General features: G+C 38.1%; 1 long non-coding RNA gene across 3 annotated transcripts in view; it reads left to right on the forward strand.

Annotated features, from left to right (window-relative positions):
- The first annotated feature begins 259 nt into the window (after positions 1-259).
- LOC137075286 (uncharacterized) overlaps positions 260-20717 on the forward strand; it is a 116996-nt gene continuing 96538 nt past the window's right edge. For 2 of the 3 annotated variants that reach the window (XR_010905021.1, XR_010905020.1), the window contains exons 1-2: positions 1822-1955; positions 4681-4882. This is a non-coding gene — a long non-coding RNA (uncharacterized lncRNA). Of the gene's footprint in view, positions 1117-1821; positions 1956-4680; positions 4883-20717 lie in introns of those variants that run through there. The other variant, XR_010905022.1, reaches the window with a different exon arrangement.

The raw sequence follows: 20717 nt of genomic DNA on the forward strand, positions 1-20717 counted from the left end.
AATAAAGCCCTATTCATACGGACTGAATAAAAACAGTCCTCTGGGGGCTATGACCGAAGGGCTTCTTTTCTTCTGCCTCTAATCAAATAGGAACTGAAATGAATTAGAGTTTTCTTATGAAAATAGCCTTTGTTGTCAGGCAGGCCAGTAATTCATAAACAATAAGCAACGTCATTGTGTGGCTAGTAATATATTCATGCTGTGGAAAGGCTAGAAGGCAGTGCAGGACTATGGCTCTGAATAAGGGGAGGGAAGGATTGGTCCTGGACTCTTCATTTGCAGTCTGCACAGTGGGTGGTTCTGGTAACCACCAGTTTTGCTCCGTCTCACTCTATTTACACTCCTGCTCCTGACATGGGCTCCTCATTTTTCTCATGCTCTTCCTTCAATGATTCTTTCTTTTACATCTGGCTTTCTACAATTCCTGGCTGAGTTCGACCTTTCTCAAAGGCCTCCGCTCTTCCCTGGTGTTTTGACCTGTCAGGTTTTTTGTTTCCTCTCTCATTCCCCTCCCCTCTTCTTTCCACCGAGCAAAGCTATATATTCTTGAGAACTTCAGGATGCCATTGGATTCTGCTCCCAAACTCGTCTGTCTTTGAAAAAGTAGTGGATTATCTGAAGCAGGATGGTATGCGCATGAAGAGTTGCAGTCTGAGGGCAACTGGACAAGTCGAATCTTGAACCTCAGGACTGGATTGTCACAACACAAGTGTCTACTAGTTTAAGGATTATCCCTACTCTTAATGGACCTGGAGATCTGTCATGTTCGTTTTCAACTTAATTTGTGAACATTTGCTGTCATCGTTGTTTTGAGTCCATCACTTCTTTCTTGCTCTTCTACTTTGGAACTAACAATAGAGAGAAATGTGTATGACAGACTTGTCAAACTTGTGTCCACCTTCTGCAACTTGGAGCTAAGTAACCAAGGACTTAGTACTAAGATGTCCTTGTGGCATGAAGTTTTCAACTGGCATGATCAAAATTTAGAGGAGCTCATGCAACTGGTGCTATGAAGACTCCTATCATTTTTTTCATTCATTCATCAGTGGATTTTTGATATATGAACCTCTGGTGATGCTGCTTGATGACACTCAAATAAATCGCCAGCTATCAACAGTACGTGAGTCTTTCTGCCTGTCGTGGTAGTATTGAGTTTTGTCGCGTGTGTAGGCTATACTTGAAAAGCTTTTTTTTTTTTTTTTTTTTTTAAGAGTTCGACAACTTCTTGAGAGATTATAGAACCTAATGACGGGATAAAATCTGAAAAGTTCTCTTAATTTCTAATCAAAAGCACCATTATGGCGCTGCATTGAAATACGCGCCAGCTAAACTAAAGTTATTTCTTTGATAACAGCTGTTCAAGCAAATGATAATTTCTCCGCCCACTCCTCTCGTTTTATATAGGCTACATTATACATTTTTTAAAAACACTTTTAGATAGAAACAAATTCAACCGCTTGAAAACATTCACATTGATATTTCAAATTCAATATAGACCCGAGTGCTCGTAACCGTTAACAACTAGGCTATAATTTTTCACTAAAAAGTCTCGAACGTCTTTTTTCTGTCATATCTGCCTTAACCCATCTCAGACGACCACAAATGTATATCTCATGAACCTCCCGCTCCATAATATCTTAGCTGCTGTTGATCAATCTATCAGTCTGTCGTTTTCGCGATAATCGTTAAATTGGAGTGAATGTATACGATCAAATCATTTATTCCACAGAGCAAGTCACAAACTGAGTGAGTCAGTACTGGAGCTAAACAGCAGGTGGCAGAGTTGCTCCATGAGAATTTCGAGGTTGTAAAGCGCAGCAGGTTGGAAATTGACAGTGTCGTGAGCGAGTGACCGAGTCAAACACCAACAACGAGGTGTTTTTTTGTCTTTGTTTTGTTTTACACAGGCAGTTAATGCTGTTAAGCAGGCTACCCTCTCCAAGTTCGGTGTACAGGTGCGATTTCACTAATCATTTAATATTTTATAATAATTTATTTCTGTGTGTAACTGTACAGTGGCTAGGCCCACATTTCCACATGGTCATTAAACCGCGTCCCATATTTTGAACCAATTTATAATTTGAAACAATTATTTCTTAAAAATGGTACACACACACACACACACACACACACACACACACACACACACACACACACACACACACACACACACACACACACACACACACTTATCATAAACAAAAAATTTGTATACTTTAAATCACCACTAATGAAAACTTAAAATGCTATTCAATTGCAGTCCTAAACTATTTTTTTCATAATAAAGTAACGTTAAAGTTAGTAAGCAGTTATTAGCATTATCCACCACCTTCAAATGCTATCGGAAGTTTCCTACTTCCCACTTCAGAAGTCGTGATTTCGAGCTTGTGTTCAGGCGCTTTGTTGTCGGAAAGAATGGAGGACGCCAAGTTATATGAACTTTTGTGCGTCTTTGGAAAATGTTATTTGAACACTATTACCATTTCAGTCATTTCCCGGTCCCAGAAATTTATAGAATCACTGGCAAACATAGCAGCACAACACGAAAGCATATTGTTTATAATCACATTCACAATAAAGGCATAATGTAGACAATAAAGGCTGCTTAAAGACAAAAATGGCAATAGATTTCAGCTATACATGATCCTATTGTATAGCTACTTTTGCCACACTATCTAGATAGATAGTCAGCTTGCTCACTATTCTGGAATGATGGTCAACTAGATGCGATTTTCGATGTGTTTAAAATACACAATATGCTTCAAATGATTAATTTATGTAAATGTACTACTTTAACGACAATACAATTAAACTGTTGTGAAAAAACAACAACTAATAAAACACCTGCCACAGCAGAAATTAATCTCCCATCTGCCATTTTAACGGTTATGCCACGCCCATCTCGGGAACTTGGGTATCAAAATTATTTCCGAACTCCCCAGTGGTAAATACGACATCAGTTCATGTGCAATTTTTACATCGAAAACGAAAACTCTATTTACGTTTACGATAATTCCGATAGCACGTGAAGGCAGCATAAGTATCATATCTAGAGTTAAACGGCTAACAGTTACCATGGTAACATTAAATACAAACATAGTTAACTGTTAATAAAGCAAATGGGATCCTGATTAATAAACATACCTGCATGCTAACTTGATCATTCCCAGCAACACACAAAGTAAAATTACCAGTTAAGTCATTAATTGGTACTTTTTTGGTAATTTCATCATGGCTTACTAATTGACAACATAACTATAATGAAGTGATATTCAGCATGCGGCTCAGCATTTGCGCGTGCAAGTGAAGACAGCCTACCAGCACAGTCAGTAGCCTACTTCTGACAGTGCACAGTTTGTTTTTCTGAGGTGAGACTCTTTTTTTCTTCCTTAATGTTAAAATATTGACACTGGCATATAGCCTGACAACAAGTTATCTGACAGCAGATACCGAATCAGAATAAAACGTTTTTTTTTCTCAGAACTGCCTAACAGGAGTGTCAACAGCCACCACAAAAACAGCTTGACGCACGCGTTTCAAAATAAAAGTCTTGCATCAGCGAGAGAAAGAAAAAACACCCCACAACATTTGGCATCATGTTTGTTTGTTCCTTTGACTACACTCAAAAACGGTACTGGAGCCCAATTCTGGTTGTGGGGTTAATTCAATTTACAGGTAAATAGTGTCTTTTAAATGACTATTGTAATTTTTTAATGAACGTACAGTATACACTGTGTTAACGTTACTGGGATACTGGGATGGTTCACACAGAAATTATAATTTTGTCACAATTTGCTCATTTCAAAACCTGTGAAGACACGCAAGCAATCTTATGCACCGACAGCCTCAGTCAGCGTTGGAAGATAATTTTTTGAAACAACATGATAGTGAGTAAATTGCTAGAAATCTCATTTTTGTGTGAACTATCCCTTTAACAGGTAATGTGCAGTAGCTGGCTGGATCCCGTAGAGGGCGCGCAAGACTGTTACAAAAGAGACTGTTTACATATGATCAACTGTGCTGATGAGATTGAACAGTAGCCTATTTATTTGGGCAAATGCCGATTTTGAATTGGACTACATGCAGAATACACTTCAAAGACTTTAAAGACACTTTAAAACTCAGAAAGAAAACAAGTTTCCCTATAATCAATACACAGCGTCAGGTATGAACACAGTGCTTAATTTATTTCTCTTTGTTTATACAGCAAAAATAACACAACATACATTGCAAAAAGTGAAAATGTCATTATTGTGGTTAATTAAGATTAGATTTATTTTACCATTAAACATCAAAAGCTAAATCAATAATCCCCCAAAAAATGAAATTGGAAGAGTAAACACTGTGCCTTAAAACAAATGAACAGACTATCAGGAGAAAACAGATTTAATTAAAGCACTTTGAATTCCAAACCTTCCCAAGACTCAACCATGCTTGAGCAGAGCAATAATCTTAATACATGTTTGACTCTAGATAATATTCATTCTAAAGTAAGTGTAGCGACAAGACATTCTCTCACCATTATATGTGAAATTTTCAGCTGAGGAATAGTTTCTCATCACACATTATTTAGATAAATGAATAATAAAATAAAAAAACAGAACAGGATGTGACATATAGAAATGAGTGAAAGGAAAGAATCATGTGGTTTCTTACTACCTGTTTTACATTCACAAATAGATGGGCGTAGGCATGGGAACATGCTCCTGGCCGATACCTGAACGAGGACGCAGGGCCTCTGCGAACGGCGCAGTCAAAGGAATGACCCAGCAGGCTGAACATTTTTACCTGCAGCTGTATCCATGACAACAATGTCCCATATCGGGCTCTACTATTGAATATTTGATTGACAGATGTCCAAATGTCAACTACTCCCGCTCAGGTAAACAGTCCAGGCGTTTAGCATTTTCATATATATATATATATATATATATATATATATATATATATATATATATATATATATATATATATATATATATATATATATATATATATATACACACATTTTTGTTGCAGATATCCTTTCCTTTGCTTGCACACACTATAGATGCAGCTTGACAGGGTCACAGGTCATGCACACTTTTTTGCCATGAGTGTTTGTATGTGCTTTTACTTCTTTTTAAATTGACATCAGCTCTGACTGCCTGCTCGCTGCTTTACTTAGCGAGTGTATTTTTATATGTGATGCGCATTAGCGGAGACAGATCCGTTATACAGAGCTGGGCCATCTTTCATAGCAAAGGGACTGTATTAATCCATCTCCTCGGCCTAAAAGAGGCACTGTACTTAAAGTACCACAGTCTCCTCCATATTAGAGCGTCAAAGAGGAGATTCAATCATAGTAATGGTCAGCGTCTCACGGCGCATCTCCATCGATCCAGGGGACAGTGTATTGGCTGCATTAGTGAAAAGGAAATTGAGTGCTATTTTCTAGTCGTCACAATCTATTTGTCATTCAAAATTGAGACATGTGGGTCTATGGTTTGAATATGAATGTCAAAGCTGGTCTGAGCTCTCTCTCTCTCTCTCTCTCTCTCTCTCTCTCTCTCTCTCTCTCTCTCTCTCTCTCTCTCTCTCTCTCTCTCTCGCTCTCTCTCTTGCTCTCTCGCTCTGAAATAATTCCCTGTAAAGTATCCAGTTTGTTTTATAGTATTATACTATATACTGTTATACTAATGTATATGATTATGCTCGTCTATTAAATAAAGCCTGTTAATCTTTATTAATATATTTAAATAGCAATTTAAATATAAAATAATATTAAAGTATTTTATAAACTACAGCCTATATAAATATATAATACTTTATAGCCTATTTGTGTACTAAATAATATACACACACACACAAGACTTCTATGCGTTTCAAATCAATACGGTCAAAATTGTATCTAACTGTTGCGTAATGTTGCTTCACTGTGTTTCAAAGTGTATGCATGATTTAATTTTGGACAGGTTATTTGTTTTCTTAATAAAGGCGCAGGCAGCACACTGTGCGCAAACCCTTTTGTTGTGAATCATTACGAGCTCTGTAAATTCTCTTATCTCCAGCTCTGATAACCCATTCACAATCTGGTCATAAAGAATTTGATAGGCTAATTGAATAGGGCTTCGATGCACACTTTTGTAATAGAGCATTATAAATCTGGAACGAAGGTGACAGGGGTACAAAAGGGAGCGCTTTAGGGCGAGACTCTCTCCCTTTCAGCCGCTGACTTTACAATAAGTTTTGCAGCTTTGAATGTTGGGCTGTAAAAGAGTGCTCTCTGCTTCAATCGATTGCCCCCACCTAACAAGTCCTCTGCCCTCCAACATTGAGAGAGCGAGCGATGGATTTGTTGAGGGCAATGATACAGAGACCTGGCTGCTATCTTGATCCTTCATGTGTTGCATGGCCATATGGACCATTAACCCTCACAGTTTTATCTAACACCAGTGATTAGCGTCAAGACCTTCTAGTCTTATTGACGGCATGTGGATGTAAGGGAGTTGATGTATGACTATTACTTCTCTAACATTTATCTCCTTTTGTCTGTCTTTTCACATTTAGGGAGAGAATTAGTGCAGCTCTGCTGACTTACTGATGTGATGTTGATAGCATTATTTGCCAGTTTGTGGGAATTGCTTCCCTAATTTGTCTATTCTCTTTTGGTTGAGTCAGTATTGGATGAGGTGTTCTAGTACTTTTTCTTCTTGCTAGTAGCACAATGGGTTACAGGTTTATCTGTTTTAAGCACACATTCCGTATTCCTTTTTTCCACTTCTTAGTGTTTTAAGAATTGTTCCATTGTGCTGTGTAATGTCTCCATGCAGTCAGTGATCAGTGTGCCTATATAATATATTAATTATCATGGCGTAATCTTAGACATAATATTAACTTTTTGATTTCTATCTGTCAAACAATGCTTAGTTCATTCAAATTCATTTAATTTCCTCTCTAATGAAAGTAGATATCTTTCATAAAATTGGAAAAGATATGTTTTTAATATAAATGTGGTTTATAAATATCAAAATTATTTAATTTTTACTCAGCTCTAAGAAAAAAAGAGAGAAAGCCTGGATTAGGTGCAAGTGGCAGAAGTGTGAAAAGCCAATATCAAATAACTGAAAAGAGGCAATCAATGGAAAATTGTTTATATACTAAATATATTAAAATGTGTTAAGTACATTTTATAATTATATTTAAAGTCTAACAAGTAGATATTTCTCTGGATATATTTGTGTTTGTCTTGCTTATATTTTGGTTACAAAAAAGAAGCTATCAAATATTTACACTCTTATTGAAAGCAGATTTGTCGGATACAGGATACAGGACTCTGATCTCACACACACACACACACACACACACACACACACACACACACACACACATATATATATATATATATATATATATATATATATAGAGAGAGAGAGAGAGAGAGAGAGAGAGAGAGAGAGAGAGAGAGAGAGAGAGAGATCAGAGAGTCCATTCATATGTGTTTGACATGTCAGAGTGAGAACGAGAGTGGTATGTTTCATTTTTAGTTTTAAATGGCTCTTGCCATTGCAAGAGTTTTTATTTATTTATTTATTTTTTTATTTTTCAAGGACAGTCATTTTAATAAGAGCTCACACAAAGGTGTTAATATTAATCATGTTTTCCCCACTGTCATTCATGCTATTTCTGTTTAATACCTGTTCTGCTTTGTTATTCATGTTAGAAAAATTACAGCAGTCTGACACGGTCTTCTGTTCAGCCAGTCTTCTGTTGAATCCAGTATTCAAAGTACAGTCAATTAAACATTTTGAAATCAGCCTGGAGTTCACAATCTGATCATTAGGCAAGTTTTACAGAATGCCAGCCTAGATGTCCTTTGCTTTATTTTTCTGAATTTTCCCTCTCATTAAATTAGATATATTTCAGTAAATTTGAAAAGATATGTTTTAGTACAAATGTGGTTTTATAAACAAAGTTATAAAGATTTTTTTTCTCATGTTGCCCTTTGGGTATGTGAGAAAAAAAAGAGAGCCTGGATTAGGAAACATATTTCACTGATATGCCCATATCAGATCGCTGAAAAGAGAAATTGGACTAAAATGACCTAAAATTGTTCATAAAATGTTTAGCTAAATCTCTCTTATTATTTGAAATAATATCACTATACATATCAAATACTGCCTGCTTTGTTGGCTATTGGTGCGCTGAACCCACGAAGCTCTGCTATAGAGATTGACCCCGACCTGCTTAAGGAAACTAAGCTCAGTACGACATTTAAGTGAGGCGTTTTCACTCGTGTGGACCTTCCAGTCTGCCTGTGTTTTGTTTCAGGGCGCTCATGGGCACACCACATATATTCACACTTACTGCACTAATATTTATGTGTGTTTTATCTGTAATGGTGTTTAGTGTGCTCTTGAATGCTGAGGGCTGTTGACAATGAGAGGGGAGGTGTGCGCTGCCATCACTTTACCTGTCAGAGCCAATACACACACACACACACAAACCTGTCAGAGAGGACGCTTTGAGTCAATGGTGCTACATGGAAAGGACTGTAATGGCGTCTATTTCGACACAAGTACTGTTCTCTTAAATTGAGTGACACTTACATTTCTGTCACTGCAGCACAGCCAGGGCTCTTTACAGGATTTGGTGACTTTCGCTTCATTTATTTGTTTATCTCCACTGGTTAAACAACATGGAGTTTAATTGATGTAGCGATCATTTCGCTCATATGAAGATAAATGGCTTTATGTGGTTGAAGAGGTTGGAGAACTTGTGAGTCTTTTTGGTCAAAGGGTCAATGACAAACTGTAAGAGTGTCCACGATAAAGAAAAATATCTCATTTAAATACTTCTTCGAAATTTACTTTTCATGTTGGTTTCCTATGGTTTCGCATTCTATTTTCAAGAGAAGTTATAATTTAATGACTCCACTTGCATATGGTGGTGTAACCATCAAGTGATGGTTGAAAATTTATTTTTTTATACCATGAGACACATGAACATAACTCATCTTAATCATTATTTTCAAAAGCTATATGTTTAAGCTAAGATATTTAATATAAAGTATTTTAAATTATAATTATTATGATGATAATGATATTTTACAACTGTAGGAACCCTGCCTATATAATTTCCTGTTTTATATATATATATATATATATATATATATATATATATATATATATATATATATATATATATATATATATATATATAATATATATTTTTCTTTTTTTTTTCTTGTTGTTCTTGACTTTGGTTTGGCAGACATAAGATATTATATTTATTAAGAAATTATGATAAAACAAGATTATGCCAAACTTCTTAAGAGAATAGAATATTTGTCAAATTTGCGTCTCCCTGACAATTTTTTAGTTTATGCCCTACAAAATATAAAAATATTTGTTAATACAGAAATTAGAAGTAAGTGTATTCAGGTCATTTTGTGTGAATAATAATAATAAAAAAGATTAGATCAGGATCAGGTCTAAGTGATTGGAAGAAACTTCAAGTGCAATAGTTGGAACATTCAGAGTGGTTAAAGTAGCAAGAGAAAGATGTGAAGATGATAACTCGAGGGCAATTGTGCAGTTCTCGTTTCTGTTTGTAGGTGGTGCTTTAGCTGTGCATTTGGCCTGGAAGAGAATTTGACTCCATAATGAAATATAATCTAAGCCTTAGCAAACTGAAATCAAATTTCAAGGAGGCCTTAATTTCAATTAATTTTGTCCTTACCTCAGATCACATTTTCTTCCTATTGTTTGTGCAGTCTTTGCCATATCCAGGGGTCTTCAGTTTTTGAACGTTAATCAAATTCAGTTCGACCTCCAAAGAAAATATCTTGCACTCTATTTTACCTCTCCATCCCCCTGTATCTCTCACTTTCTCCCTCTTTCCCTCCAGCCCGCTTTCTCTCTGTTTCTCTCTTTGAAGGTGTATCTCCTGGACCATGCAGATCCAGTCGACCCTTGTTTGTATGTATCGATGTGAGCGCGTGGGGTGTTGTGTGTATGTGAGACAGGGATGTGAGTGATTTTGGCAATTGCTGAAGTGGGATGCGAACTCATCTTATTTACCAGAGAATAGGCCAATTAAGGCCGAGTCGGGAATGAGCTGTGGTGCAGGAAACCAAGTGAATGTTTCATTGATTAGCAGTGTTCGCTTAATCACAGTCTCTCATAAGCTCATGTGCCGCTGTCAGCTGGGGCTTGCTCTTCACTCCTTTTCGAGGAGCAAAGGTTCGGGTGTCAGCGTGGAGGTGACACAGGCCAGTGATTACGTTTCCGTCTCCTCAAAGACATCAGGATGTCATCCAGAAAAATGAGGCGCGATTAAGCTCCAGCAACTTTTCCTGCCGCATGAAAAACAAGAATTCCCAATTTGCAGGAAATGGGAAGTTTTCATTGAGGGAAGGCTATGAATGAGCGCTAATACTGGCGTTATGTGTGTGTTTGTGGAGCGTAATGGATGGTGTAAAACATCAGTGTGTATTGATGCTCTTTCTCCTAAAGCCCTGCTTCCCCTTTTTTCTAGCCTTGCCTAAATTTGCGCAAATTGAAAAGCGATAAAGAAGCAGACTCGTCTAATAAGCATTACTTATCATATTAATTAAAAGAGGATGACACAATATGGCTGACAGCTGTGGGTTTTGATTTGTTGTGTTGCTAATGTGACACTCATTATACAGGTCATGGTGAGACAAAGCCGCAGGGGTAGCCGTGGTAACATGCAGATGCAGAGACTAAGGCCTGCTACACAAACACTGGGGTCTCGCCTAAACAGCCCATAATTACCTCAACGTGCAGACAAACAGTAACCATGGAGAGGTGAGCGGCAGTTATGACCTCAGAGCGGGACATGGATTCAATTCTGTAATTGTTTTTTTAATGGAATTAGTTTTCGCCAGATTTTTCGAGAGGATCCGTCTTTCTGCGCAAAAGCTCGCATTCAAAGGCGCCGGCCTTAATGATGGGATGAATGCTGAACTGGCTGTGCTCGGCTCTTTATCTTCCATCTCTCTTTCATTTTATGAGGTTTGTTGAATATGTAGAGTAGCGCAGAAAACATATTAGCGCTCTGACCCGTGAGGTGACTATCTTCCCGTATTGCACCTATCCTGTTTTATTACCAGCCTACCATTCATTTGGATTATTAAAGGCAAGTGTGTGAGTACAGAGGAAGCTTTTAGTCGTGTGGAGAGCTGCGAGTTGCTCTGAAGGGGTCCACGGTGGGACTCAGATGTGACAGATGCTTTTTAGGACTTCTCTTCTGAAGTTTTGAAAATGGACCTCTTAAAGGAACGTTTCAGGTTATACTTATTGATTACCACATTGATGTTTATTACCACCAAAAATAAATTTAATTTAATTTCTCCTTTTCTTTAAGAAAAAATCTGGGTTACAGTGAGGCAGGGAAGTGAGTTGGTTTTAATGTTGTTAAAAGAGAAGTGAATATTAAAATACTCATGAACAATATGCCGGATTTTAGTGCAAAAAAACAGATACTGCCCTATACTGTTAAGTTATATTCAGTTTTACAATTTCAATGACAACTTAACATCTAAAACGTTAAAAAACGAGCTTGCATCTCAAATAATAGGCCTACACACTTTTTAACAGGAAAATGAATGTACAGAAAATTGTCGCATTGTAAAAAATGCCCCCGTTCACTTCAATTTTAAATGCCTCACCTAAAAAATTTTGCGGTAATCAACATAATGCTATCAATCGAGCTTAGTAAAGAATATTAATTATTGTTCAACATATGTAAATAGTCTGAAGCAGATTGTTTTTAAAGTAAATGATAAAGAATCCTTTTCTTTGCCCTTGGAAATGTTGATATGAAACCGCATTATGCAAATCTAATCATACTATATGCTATACAAGTTAAACCTCTCTTAAAGCATTTAGAATATTTATAGCTCCAAATGTGTGTGTGGTCTGATATGTTTGAAACTGTATCTGAAATGACTGACATTTCTTCTTAATACAGTGGAGGACGACAGGACTCGGCGTGCTGATCATAAAGTCCTCTCATGCACATTGACTGTTGCGTTGGCATGCAGATGAAAATTATGTTGTTGGCTGCATACTAAGAGGAGGTGTGTGTGTGTGTGTGTGAGAGAGAGTGAGCGAGCGAGCATGTGTTTAGATGAAAGACAATATAACCACTCGTAATGACTTTTCTGTGTGTGGCCCTAGAGACGGGACGTTTTCTGCCTATTTGAGCATTTAGGAAACCGTTAGAGATGGTTCATCAGCACTGTGGTGTATTAGATGTAATCTGACAGGATCTTATGGAGATTCGAGCACAGACCAGACAGGGGAGAGAGCAAGGTGACGACGAGGGGTCAGGATTGGATGCCCTGAAACGCCAGAGGGCACACAGAGCTGGAGGTCACCATGGTTGGGTCAGCTCAGAGGTGATCCAATTCCCCTCTAGTTTCAGCATTTCTAGATTGTGCGAGATTGTGTGCGGGTCCTTTTGAACTCACTCCGCTCAGAGGTCAGCAGAAAGAGATGAAGAACCATAATGTATCATAACAACACTGTGTGTTTGTATGCCAGTGTGTGTTTGTGTAGCTGTGTTCGTCTTTAAATTGATTTCCTGCGAGTTGAGTGACAAGGGTCTGATTTCAGTGCACAGATTGAGTATATATACGTTTATATGTTTTAATGTATGTGTGTATGGCACATTAGTGTTGGCACTTGTGAATCTAAGTGACATTGACTGGGCCAGACTGTAATTAGGGATTGGATTGGATGGTCTGTGAAAGCAGTGCATAATGGGATGTTTCCTCTGACACTGAGCATTTCCCAACAGCTGCCTGTCAGTCTGATCTCGGCCCCTTTAAAAGAGGACACTTTAATTAGTCACAATCCCGAGAGGAGCCTCTCATTTACAGTCATGCCCATCTTGATGTAAATCAGCTTTCTACCCATCACTCTTTTTTTCCTTTCACTCCATTTTCTTTTCTTTTTTTTTCTCTAGAGTTTCTCGCCACCACTTCGTGGCTCCATCATTATGTCATTTTATTCTCCGCAGCACACCTGTCTCTCTTTCACTCCATATTCGAAGTTCATTTTATCGGCCCTCACCGTCCCACCTTTTCATCAACACCATTTCTCATTTCCTTCATCTCCATTTCCTTCAGTTCTCTGAGACTTCAGCTCTGCCAAAACGACTTACCACCCAGATTTACTTTGGTGAACCATACATTTTTTTAGTCCAGGGTCAGAGACATCACACTAATTGTTTTTCCCTCCATCTATTAATACATTTGTTTATTTTTAAAAAGTTTTTTAGTTTTTTTTTTGTAACTATGCATCTATGATGAGTATTGAGGTTTTTTTTAATGTTTGAATTTAAAGGGCCCCAAAATCAGTAATGTCAGGGTGAGCCGACTGTCTTATAATTATGAAGTTAAAAAAGTAGGCAAAGTAGAATTATTTTCTAATAAATAATAATACAAATTATGTAATTAATTGTAAAAAAACAAAACAAAAAAAAAACTTATTGATATTATTGACATGGCAAGGTTAGTTCAGGTTGAAATATGACATGTCTCCACAAAATTGTAATAATGAATAAAACTTTGTAATCTGAATGTAATACATTTTTACACACACACACACACACACACACACACACACACACACACACACACACACACACACACAGACACAGTTTTAAATCATATATTAATGTATATATTTTTAAATCATATTAGTCATTTAAAAATGCAATAAAAAACCCGATGCAAATACAAAGAGTAACTTTTTCCTCATTAGAGTAATGTTTTGAGCTTGCTTTTCAAAACATTTTCCTTATCTTTATCGTGGACACTTTTTCTTGTTGATCCATAAACCAACATGGAAATTCATCTTGGTGTAATCTGTTGCTTTCATACTCTACATAGTTCTTTGCTCATCTCTGTACATGTATGTTCCAATTTTCTCCCACGTGCTCAACTTTGACTGACTTTATCCCACCCTTCTCTTGTATTTTCAGTCAGACAACATGTTGGCCAGCCTGGTGTATTTTCTGCTGACCCCAAGAGTGTTTTTGTGTGGGAGGTGACATTGTTTCCTGACCCTGGGGAGATCCTGTCACGGTGCACACTCATCTGGTCTCTGATTGCTTTTTCTTTCTCCTTGTTTTTCAATAGCACGCTATATCTCCCCCTTCATCTCAACACACTTTGCCTCATGAGGAACAGTTTCACCTTGGTCGGCTCAGAGTTTGAACCGAGCGCCGCTTTGCCCTATCGTTTGAAATACAGGTTGTTCATGGGTCAGTGGACTACTAATGACTGTTATTTAAGGTTCTGCTTTTCCACGCATCTACACCTGAAAGTGTCTTCTTTATGTATAATAAACATCAGCGGTAACCTTGTTGCAACATTTAGTCACTGTCTTGTCTTTTACCTTGGTTTATATAGTACATTAGAGTTGTTTTCTGGCAATTTTGTTCTCTTTCTTTTCTGTTGGTTTCATTCCATTGTTCACACTCTATTGTGAGCTCAGTGAATGGAACAACATTGCTGCATGTTTCCTGTCAGTCATGTTGGTTTTAAAGGAGAGGGTGAACTCATCGACTGTTGACTGTTGTGGTGCCGTCAGAGCTGTCCATCTCTCAGTGTCAGCCAGTGAAGTTGTCATTTCCAATGTCATTCTGACATGGAAATAATCAAGCAGAGTCAAAAATGTTTCACCCTCCTCCTCCAGCACCCTCTTTGAAAAATGTTTGCGCTCCTACTCACGCACCTCATGTGGCTTTCAGCTTGTTGATCCTCTTTATAAGGCTTTGCGACTTTGACATTGGATCTTTTTTAAAGCTTCCTCTACTATTTCGAAGTTATGCCATATGATTACACAGTTTAGCATGTAAGCAAAAAAGTCAATTTGCTCATCCCGTGGCTTTTGACTCCAGTATGCCGAAGGTTATGTTCAAGGCTGGAAAATACTACAAAACTTTAAAATCTGAACAGGTTTTAGGCATCATACACTTGTTGACTTTGTAAATGGTTACAGAGAATAACTGAGCATCATACACTAAAGGACTGGGGATCACAGTCATTCCCAACACAATAAACTCACAGAGAAATGTGTGCCTCGTTGCTAGGAGACACATGACAAATAAAAACAATGTGCTCTAATCATCTCAAAATGTTTAAAATATCCTCCAGCTAGATGAAATTTCAGTCGAAGGCCCCGTCCACACAAAGCCAGAGCTTTCCCAATCCAATCTTTTTTTTCTCCTCATTTCAAGAAATATCTGCGTACACACGAGAGCAATGAAAACGGCACAAACGATGTAGTATACATGCCAGGCCAGTGTGTGGCGCTGTAATTCTGCCACAGAAATACACTAAAAACGGAGAAGAGTTGTGGTTGGGGGTCCAGCAGTGGTAGGAGGTGAGGCAAAATCTCACGATAAAATAACAATAAATACATTTGCTGCTTAACAGATGTTTTATTAACGCCTACACCCCAACCCTAAGCATACCCTACCTATACAGTACAAAATGTATACCTATACAGCTAAACGTGTCTCCATGTGGATTGGGCCTAAAGCTAAAAAAATCTCTGCCCATCATACACTACATAATTTTCTGTTAAATCTGTATCCTCCGGCAGCTAGCATAGACTCTTCCAGTCTGTAAGCGGATGCAAAAATCTGTGAAAAAGTTGTGGATTTTAAGCCTTAAAATTAATATTTCTATTATATTTCTAATATTTCTCCACTCTTCCCACACGAATATAGATTGAGCAGATTTGTATAATATAAAGATGAAATCTTTCCCCAAAAAATTGTGAACCAATTGTGGCCCGGTTCCTTTAATTAGGACATTTAAGTAGATTTTATAAATGAGCCTTAGAAAAAAACTAATGTTTTTGTGCATCTTGAGACAAAACATTGGCACGATCTTAGGAGATGCTCTAGCGATTGACACTAGAGGTTGCACCCTTTAGCTTCTTTGTTAGAGCGTCCAACTTTCATGCCTAGCGGACCCAGGTTCGAGTCCTGCTTAGAACGGGCAGTTCGAACAGGAGGGGTTACACTGAACTATTTAAAGATTTGCCATTGCAAGCTCAAACATCCATTTTGGTCTGGGACTAGGCTTTAACCTGGTCTGTGAAACCAGCCACCAGAATGCTAAGCATTTCTAACAGGTTTGTATAATATACTCACAAGGAAATCAGCCTCTTTAGTGTGCTGCCAGAGCTCGCAGCCTCTGGTTTGACAGTGTGTGTCCATTAGACTGGGGTCAGTTTCACTTAGAGAAGGCTGAGACGGAGCCCTTGAGGCTTTGGAGTCAGAGGTTGAAGGTAACATAGAGAGGCTTTTTAGATCTAATCCTTCTGAGGTACTGTAGACTCTTCATCTTCAGACAGATTAGGGTTGATCCAATATAGCTGCCAGAGGGATTACTGGCGGCTCTGTTTTTGTCATGCCCCCTTGATCTCTTTTTTGTTGGGAAGTGTCCCCCTGAGTCTCACGTCAGATGTCTGGGCGCACTGCGGCTATGTTCACATTACAGATCTTAATGCTGAGTTCCAGTTTTTTGCTCAGATCTGATCCTTGTGCTGCTGTTCGCACATTTGATCTGTGTAAGATAACCACTTTTGTCACCTGCCCAGCTCTCAGCATCTCTTCACTGACTACCCACACTCAGGTTCTCTCTGAATTGTTCACTGTCAGAGTGTCACAGTGGTTAGCCTATGTGCATATGACACATTAAATTGTGGCGCTCGTATGAGTGTCTTTGGATATTATTAAGGGGGAGAAACACTCAGTTTCAGTCAATCTCATGTCAATCTTGAGTACCTATAGAGCAGTATTGCATACTTCATATCTCCGAAAAGTCTTGTTTTATTATATTTGAGTATTTCTGGAAAAAAAACGAGTGCCTGGAGGCGTATCGTGTGGGCGGAGCTAAAGAATGACAAGCGCACACAAAGAGGTGACGTCCTCCAGCGTGGAGAAGAAAACGCTACCCTAAATAAACCATGGCTGTCAATCAGATTCAACTAATACAGATATGATCCAGAATCAAATCCGGAGGATGAAATAAATTGAACAGGAGAAGCAACAACAGCAGGACGTCCGTCTCTGTGGTATGTACTGTATTTAGTGGACTGTCAACATTTGTGTTTATGAGCAGTTTATGAGGACATGATTCGGTTTATGGACTATTGTATGCGACTAAACCTTAGCAGTAGCAAGCAAAACGGTTTTACACGTCAGACTAGTGTAACGTTATACATAGAAACAACAATGGAGTAACCGTTAGCACATTTGAATGACGACGCACGGTTTGTGAGAACACTAGGTTTATGTTTGGGATGGTTTTACAATAAACAAACTGACACCTATAGTGGTCAGCTAAACAAACGTATTTAAACACAACATAGATCACATGCTCCATTGATAAATTAACTAACGTTATACACGATCGTGTTGTTTACTGATGTTTACTTACGCGACGATAGCCAACAACACAGACATTTGAAGCAGTTTTACTCACCGCCTGTTTCCAAAGCAGGACCGTAAACTTTTATCGTTGGGACGGCTCCATCAAAAACACACTTCTTTGGTAACTGTTGATTTCATGATGTCCTGTGACAGCAGTGACAGTGGAGATCCACTTTTGCGACACGACCAAAGCGTATGTTGTGACGCTTTCCGTCATTTCTGCGTTCAAATCGGTTCAAATGCAGTGCTACCTTCCCGTAATGCTGTGCTGAAGCGTTGAAGTCGATTGACGTCACCCATAGGAATAAAGTGGAGCGTGTCGCGACAGACGTGTTGCACGGACGAGTGGATCTGCTGCACCTGAGAGCAGTGTTTATGGGCGGCGTGCATGCACCCTTCCGGGAGTAGAGCCCATACGGCCCATACAAGGGCCTTCCGCTCATATTAACGTCAAGCCGACCCATACTCGAAAAAAACTCTCCGAAACTTGTGAGATACCGGAAAGGAGTATTTTTGACACAGAAATACTCCATCAAACGTCCAACTTAGTTTTTGAAACTTTGTTTAGGATGGGAATCCAAGTCTTTAACAGTGTAAAAAGCTCAGTATGCATGAAACAGCATTACACCAAGTATTGAAGTATTGAAGGGTTAGTTCACTTAAAAATTAAAATTCTGTCAATAATTACTTGCCATAATGTCGTTCAACACCTGTAAGACCTCCGTTTATCTTCGGATTACAAATGAAGATATTTTTGTTGAAATCCGATGGCTCAGACAGGCCTTCATTGACACCAATGTCATTTCCTCTCTCAAGACCCATAAAAGGCACTAAAGACGTGGTTACAACGTCCATCTCACTACACGCTGGAAAAAAAAGCACATTTTGTACTGCAGTACAATCAACTTGGATGTTTAAGTTATTTCAAATTATGTTAAACTAACTTTAAAAAATGAGTTACATCTTGTATAACTAATAAAAACAAGTTTAACATTTCTTAACTTATTTTGATGAGTTAAAACAATGTAAAAACATAAGTTGTCATAACTTAATAAACATATCATTTTTTACAGTATTGGCTCTACAATAATTTTATGAAGCAACAAGAATAGTTTTTGTGCCCAAAAATAAAAACTAAATAACGACTTATATAGTGATGAGCCGATTTAAAAAAAGGGTTTCGAATGGTTATGAATCAGTGTATCTATTCACTGATACACTGATACATCAGTCCCCAATGTCATGTGATTTTCATCAGTTTGACACGCGATCCGAATCATGAATCAATACACTGATTCATAACCATTAGAAACTTTTTTTTGGGGGGGTAAACTAACCCTTTAAAATTATAATTTTTGCAACAACATCAGCAGCAATAAATTATTACTACTAACATTATCACACTTTAGTTTAAGGTCCAATACTATGAACTATGATGTTTGCCTCAAATTCTTAATTAATTAATTAATACTTAGTAAGGTAGTTACATTTTGGTATTGGGTAGGATTAAGATGTAGAATAAGGTCATGCAGAATAAGGCAATAATATGTTCTTTATAAGTACTAATAAACAGCCGATGGTCTATAGATGAATGTTAATATGCAACTAGTTAATAGTAAGAAATTATTATTATTGGGTCTTTCATATGGGTCTCTGTGTGTATTATTAATTAAATACCCCACTAAAATACCTAGAAAAAAAGTCATTATTATTATACAGTATATTACTTTTTTTTTAAATGTTTATAAAATATTAAAATTACAATATTAATAATTTATGTTTATTGCTGTTGTTGTAATATTTTTTTATTAAGATGCTTTTTTTGTTCTAAGGATGAGCTAAAGTGTCTGTTTTTAATGGGGTGTCTTGGCTCTTTTGTTGAGTGTTGATGAATGTTAGAGGAGCTCCGCCATCTGTTAGTGATGGACTGAAGGACTGAGTGACATCATGTTTGTCCTGTCATCTCCAGCTGCATGGCTCCACCTCCACCTGTTTACGCCATTGCAGGCTGACACACTTGTCACAAAAAGCCAGAAAATTTTATGTCCTTGAGTCCAAAATGTCCAATATATTTATGGGACGTCAGTTAGCACTTTTTTAATCCGTCGTCAGGGGTGTCAGTTGATTAAGAATGGAAAAAACCCACATATATATATAACTTTCTTTCTTCTGTAGGACATACAAGAAGATTTTCAGAACAGAGAAAGGAAGAGCAAGTGTAACCACTGAGCACTGAAAGGAACATGTCCATCTAATCATCTCTTATGAGCCATATGTGCTGGATTCTAATATAGCTCTGTGCTATTCAGGGCTGATGTCCCATGAGTCTCTGCGGAACCGTCAAGCTGATGAGACAGCTTTATTTTTTCTCTTCTATTAAGTGATTTTTAATCAACCCAATGTTTTCATGGTGATGGCCCATGGGACCTGACCAGAGGGGATGGGTTTTAGAAGGATGGGCCCTGGGGAGATCGGCTTTACTGGAGGTCTGGAGATGCTCAAGATGAGGATGTCCTATTGGAGACACCATAATTAAAAGGTTAAATCTCTTGCATTAAACCTCAATGGTGAGAATTATGTCAAATCTAGATGAAATTTCCTCAGTTTTCTTAATGCTGATCAGCTCGTGTGTCCTGAAGGTCTTTTGGGATGGATGTTGCCATCACACGCCAGTGGACATCAGCTCTTTTTCAGAAACAAGGTTGCTGTATTTCATTTAGGTTTATTTAATCTGCGCTTTGCAAACAGACTAGCGGCCCAGTGCTCTCCATCTCGCTTTATTGTGTTACAGCCTCAATACACTCAGCCAATTTCTGGTGTCCCCGCTTTGAGAAAAACACACACAGGCTACCATAACCCCTGTGGCTGGTTCAACAGAGAAGTTATGCTGTGCTGATGATTTCTGAGGGACATTTAGTGAGCATGAGGACACTTATTTTTCCTTCCATTCTGTAAACCAATTATTGTGTCAGCCCTGAAGAGCATAGCAAGGTAAATATCAATATGTTTTGTGATACATACCTGAATATCTCCATTTATTCACGTCAGCTGAAGTTGCACGCACACATCCTTTCACAGCACACAGAAGAGCGTGCAAGCACGCGGGCGCGTGCACACGGTCCAACAGACAGCAGTGGGGAGATAACTCCTAACTTTGTTTTGACACTTTTGATTAAGGACCATTGAAGGGACACCTGTACTGCCGAGATGAACAATAGCCGGGCCCCAGGAGAGATTGATTTTCTGCATGAGAA

This window comes from Pseudorasbora parva, chromosome 5 (assembly GCF_024679245.1).
Source record: "Pseudorasbora parva isolate DD20220531a chromosome 5, ASM2467924v1, whole genome shotgun sequence".
Classification (NCBI taxonomy): domain Eukaryota; kingdom Metazoa; phylum Chordata; class Actinopteri; order Cypriniformes; family Gobionidae; genus Pseudorasbora; species Pseudorasbora parva.